The sequence below is a fragment of the Molossus molossus genome, unplaced genomic scaffold, assembly GCF_014108415.1.
Source record: "Molossus molossus isolate mMolMol1 unplaced genomic scaffold, mMolMol1.p scaffold_m16_p_1, whole genome shotgun sequence".
NCBI classification, from domain to species: domain Eukaryota; kingdom Metazoa; phylum Chordata; class Mammalia; order Chiroptera; family Molossidae; genus Molossus; species Molossus molossus.
This window is the reverse complement of record NW_023425344.1, coordinates 188,081,327-188,087,326: the sequence shown is the minus strand read 5'-3', so window position 1 is coordinate 188,087,326 and position 6,000 is coordinate 188,081,327.

Sequence of the window (6,000 nt, the reverse complement as noted above, 5' to 3'; positions counted from 1 at the left end):
CATGTAAGTGGTCACCCAGAAGTGATTTTTGACAAAAATCTCGCTGTATACACTTAGCTAATCTTGACTGGTGTAAACAGTTCCTGTCATGTGAATTTCTATTTGGAGACATGACATCGCTGGTGAGACATAGCTCGATTGTTCATTGCCTGGTCTCATTTTTCAAAGTGTCTCTCTCAGAGTAAACTTAGAAACAGGAAGTCATTGCGTTCTGTCCCGAGTTTCCTTGGGGCCCGCTCTGTCCTGTGTTTACACCTTCCAACATTTCTTCCTGTGCCTAGAATGTCCTTCTCCCTTTGGCTTGTCTGGTGAACTGCTGCAATGCTCAAAAATGTTACTTCCCTTGTGAAGTTTTCCCCAGTGCCCCAGCGACATCCCATGTTCCCTCTCCTGTGGCACTTTGTTTCCTGGCACTCAGTTACGGTGCTTGTTGTTGCGGTAAATTATTTATGTGTCTTTGTTCCTCACTAGACTCTCACAAGGGCACAGGGTGTGTCTTACCCCCTACTAACTTCAGTGCCCAAAATAGTAGCGAACACTTACTAGATCCTCAGTACATTTTTTAAAAATAAAATTCACCTGTTTGAAGTGTACAATTCCACATGATCTCACTTATTTGTGGAACATAATGAACAAAACAAGCTGTCGACAAAAAGAGATCCAGAGTCATGGAAGTAGGGAACAGACTGACAAACCTCAAAGGGGTGGGGGGTGGGAGGGGAGGGAAGAGATAAACCAAAGAACTTAAATGCATATATACACAACCAATCCACTGGGATACTAGGCTGGGGAAGGCAGGAGGGGCGTGGGAGTGGGGAGGAGGGGGTCAATAGGGAAAAAGAGGGACATCTGTAATACTTTTAACAATAAAAAAATAAAAATAATAAACTCGCCCTGGCCAGTTTTCTCAGTGGTTAGAGCGTCGGCCTGCGGTCCAGAGAGAACCGGGTTCGGTTCCCGCTAAGGGCGCGTACCTCGGTTGCAGTTTGTCCCCGGCCCTGGTCGGTTGTGTGGGTGGCAGCCACTCGTGTCCCTTTCACATCGATGTTTCTCTCTCTCTCTCTCTTCCTCTCTCTCCCTCCCATTCTATCTGAACAAAAAAAATGGAGAAATGTCCTTGGGTGAGGATAAAAAATAATAATAATAATAAGAAGAAGAAATTCAGTAGAAACAAAAACAACAAATAAATAAATAAAGTGTACAATTCAGTGGTTTTTAGTTTATTCACAAAGTTGTGTAACCATCTCCACTCTATAATCCCATATTATTTTCACCACTCCCAAAAGAAACCCCGTACCCAATAGCATTCACTTCCCATTTACCCTCCCTCCAGTCCCTGGAAACCACTAATCTGTTTTCTATCTCAGTGGGCTTGCCTATTCTGGATATTTCAAATAAATAAAAGCATACAATAATATATGGCTTTCTTTTTTTTAAATCCTCACCCAAGGACATTTTTGCATTTATCTTCAGATAGAGTGGGAGGAAGGGAGGGAGGAAGAGAGAGAGAGAAACATCAGTGTGAGAGAGACACATCAACTGGCTGTCACCCACACAACCCCAACCGGGGCTGGGGATGAACCGCAACCAAGGTACGTGCCCTTAGCAGGAACTGAACCTATGACTCTCTGTTCCATGGGCTGATGCTCTGACCACTGAGCTAATCTGGCCAGGGCATATGTGGTTTTTTGTGTCTGGATTCTTTCACTTATCATAAAACTTTCAAGGTCCTTTCATGTTGTAGTATGAATCAGTACTTCACTGTTTTGTGGGTGACAAATGTTCCATTTTGAATATAGCATGTTTTGTTTGTCCAGTAATCAGTTGATAGACATTAGGGTTGTTTCCACTTTTTAGCTATTATGAATAGCAGACCATTCATGAACAAGTTTTTGTATAGATATATGTTTGCAAGTCTCTTGGGTATATAGGAGTAGAATTTCTGGTAAGTCTAGGTTTAACTTTTTGAGAAACTGCCAAACTCTTTGCTGAAGTTTTTGCACCATTTTATATTCCTTCCTGCAGTGTTTGAGGGTTCCAATCTCTCAAAATCCCCTCCACATTGGTTTATTGTTTGTCTTATTAGAGCTATCCTAATAGATGTGAATGAGGTCTCATTGCTTCTTTTTTATTGAGGTAAAATTGCCATATACCAGTACTTAGTTTGGGGTGCACAGCATCATGATTCCCTATTTGTATACATTGTGAAATGATCACCACAATATTTCTAGTTAAAAGCATCACCATACACAGTTACATATTTTTTTTTCTTATGGTGAAAACTTTTAAGATTTAGCAGCTTTCAAGTATGCAATACAGTATTATTAACTCCAGACACCACGCTATACATTACACTCCCATAACTTATTTTAGGACTAAAATTTGTATCTTTGACACCCTTGACCCATTTTGCCATACTCCCTTCATTGTGGGTTTGATTTGACTTTGCCTAATGAATAATGATGTTGAGCATCTTTTCACATGCTTATCAGCCATTCGTATATTGTCTTTGAAGAAATGTGCATTCAAATCATTTATCTTTTAAAAACATATATGTTTTTATTGATCTTTCAGAGAGAGAAAGGGAGAAAGATAAATCTGTTGTACTTGCATGCCCACGACCTGGGCATGTGCCCTGACCAGGAATCGAACCAGTGACCTCGGTGCCTGGGATGATGCTCAACCGGCTAGGGCTCCATTTTTAAATTTGGTTGTCTTTTTATTGTTGTGAGAGTCCTTGATATATTGTGGATACTGAACACTTATATAAGATTTGTAAATAGCCTATTATTTGCTCCAAATGCTATCCATCGCCTCAGAGCAGCCATAATTGTCTGTGATTGTTTTTGTCAAATGCCCCCAGGAAAAGGCTGTTTTCACTGGGCAAGCTCTGTGTCAGGTCAAATAAAGACAGCCTTGAAGTGGAGTCTTTTTTTTTTTTTAATTTCATTTGTTCTGAAAATATTTTTTTTATTAATTTATTTTTGTTACAGATGTTTCTCTTTTTTCCCCCCATTGACACCCTCCACCCAATGCTGCCCCCTCTCCCCAACCCCCCAGTATTGTTGTCCATGTTTATTGGTTATAACCAATGGAGTCTTTCATAGAATCACCAAATAGGTCATATAATGACACTTCTCTGGGAAGGTGTCTTTGTAGACGCACCAATTCCATCCTGTCCCCTCCAGTGACCACCAGACTACAGTTCTCACCATCATTGCAAGCTGTTGGCCTTTAAGGCTACCACAGAGCTGCAGCTGTGGAGAGGGCGGTAGGGATAGGGCACATTACATCACCACAAAGTTTGCTTTGCTTATAAGGATTTGGCCATTTCTCTTGAATAAGATGCTCCCCAGATTGCTTGTAAGCCTTTGATTTACTTCCAGAGTTCTAAAAAGTTGATTCTTATCGATCAGTTGATCTATCTATTTATCTATCTATATCAGCCAATGTTAACTTTAAAGAAAAAAGGATTTTTGAAGGTCCTTCTTTCATCATTTTTATTGACATTCTCAGTGCATGATTTTGAACAAGGGAGTGAATAAATGCACTAATTGAAGTATGCATGCCCACTGAAATGACCTCATACTCCCCAATTCAGCCAAGGTATTTATTTGATTTATCTGCTACAACCTGAAGACTGAGTTAATTAAGCCCTGGAACTGAATGCTGTGGCAGGAAGTGAAATGGGACAGAGTCCTTCTCAGTATTGCGGTGTTTTATATAGGCTGTCCAGATTTTTTTGCCTAAATATGGAGGGCACCCCCTGCTGCATTTCCTGTGGTGTAATTACTTCCTGTCTTCTTGCCAGGTCTTTCTACCACAATCTCTGATCTTGTGTTTGGAATCGTATACTTTTTTCTTATCTTTTTGCTTAATTTGAACAGCTATCTTGCCTTGAATTCAGACTCTGTGAAGCCCTTACCTCATTAATTACTTTATTTTATTTTTTTATTCACTCAGTTTTTCCAGTGCAAATCTCTTCATGAATTTTGAAGTTGAATCACAACTTTGTTTGAGTTTTCCTGATCCATCTTGACCATCAGTCTTTGGGCACACTTATCCGATCTCTTGCCTGACTGCTACTCTGCATCTGTGCTTTAAAGATGATGTTAAATCTCATACCTGCTTCTAGTGGTCCTTGCCACTCTGCAATGACACTTCCTTAGCAAGAGATACAATCTCAAAGTGCTTAAATCCTTTGGTCTAATCTATGAAAGATTATGTAGCTATCTAAATGAGTATGTTTTAAATTGGTGGTTTATAAAGCAAACATTTGTATATCGGATTATTCTAATTCTGGGGAGAGATGCCCATAGTGAAAAAAACGACCCCTGTCTTAAAAGATAAACTGCAGTACATTAAAATGTTAAGAGTTTATTTGAGCAAACATTGATTTGAATTGGACATAGACAAACCAAAAATGGTTAGGAGCGCTGTAGTAGCAGAAGCGAAGGGAAATGCTTTGTAGAGCAGCTGCAGAAAGAAGCATGATTGGCGAGAGCTTAGGTTGCTGCCTTATTTGGGAAAGCCGAGTTGGCTGCGATGGGGTGTTAAATTTTGATTTCTTAACCTTAAGGCATTTATAGGAATTAATTCTGGCTTAGGTTTCAGTTTGCTCACTTAGGCTGCCAAGGCACCTTGTCTAATGGGTTTTTTGTGTACTTGTTTTATCACTTACATACATTTAAAATTATTAAAATTTATTACTTAAAAATGCTTTTGTTCTTGTTATTGTATTGTGTCCACTCAAACTGTATTCTTTATTCTTCTCTTTCTCCTCTCCAAACTTCTCCTAGCTCCTGTGTCCAACCCAAAATATGTATTCAATCTAGTTAAATCAATAAAATTAATAACTTAGAGTTTTCCTTTTAATTGACTGATGTCTTTGCTTTCCAATATTTATAAGAGCATCAAGTAAACATAGTCAATTACATTTATTTCACCTGTGCAATTAACACCCTAATGGACAACTATCTAATAATTTCATTGTCACATTAAGAGTTCATACAAATTATCTACTTCTTTCTTTATCAGATACTTGATTCTTACCTCATAATCTCTTTGTTCTTGCTTTATGGGATTTAATATTGAAATAGCTAGACATAGGCAGTGTTGTTTTTTCAGTTTTGCACCCCTTTCCACATTTGGGGTGAAAGGATGGATATCTATATGGAGATACTTTTTATTAGATTTGACTCAAGCATTTATTACTTAATGTCTAGTATATAAAAACACTGCTACCTTCTTGTGGCAGAAACTGTTCTTGCTTTCCTTTTAAAAGTCATCCAGTGGATTCACTTCAATCAAGTGTGTGTTCTTGATTGTTTCAGAAATTTTTTGCAGATACAAATCGCAAGAAATTGAAAAGAGATACTGAGATCCCAGTTCTGTTTCTCTAAGGATTTACTTTATTTGCAGTCAGAGATAAGATCAGGAGAGCTGCACAAAAATCTATGCAACAAATTATTATCTTCATATCTTAAATTTGTATATAGTCCAAATTATGATAAATAAACGAAGTTTTAAGCAGGATTCATTTGCAGTAAAGGTCCCCATGCTGTTCATAAATAAACAATTTCCTCTTTTGTTTTTATTTTCTTCACCTTCCTCCTCCTCCTCCTCCTCCTCTACTCTTCCTCCTCTTTCTCTTCCTAATTCTCATTCTGTAAATGCTATATAATCAGGCTCAGTAGCTTTAAGAAATACATAAGCTATATTTTCCAGATTATGATACTGAGGCATGGAGAACTGGGACCAATCTCATTCTTACCGAGATAAGTTCAGCAGGACAGAAGGAAACAAATGAGACAAGCATCTTATCTGTGTGTTCTTCCAAGTTCTCACACAAACACTACTTAAGATTTGCTACAGTTCATACTATTGGCAGAAATTCAAGTTTTATTCTTTCTCCAAATAAATAAACTTGTGGGTGGTGGGCAGAAAAGTGACTTTTGAAAAATCAATATATTCTATCTATAGTGGTTCTTATTAAATATT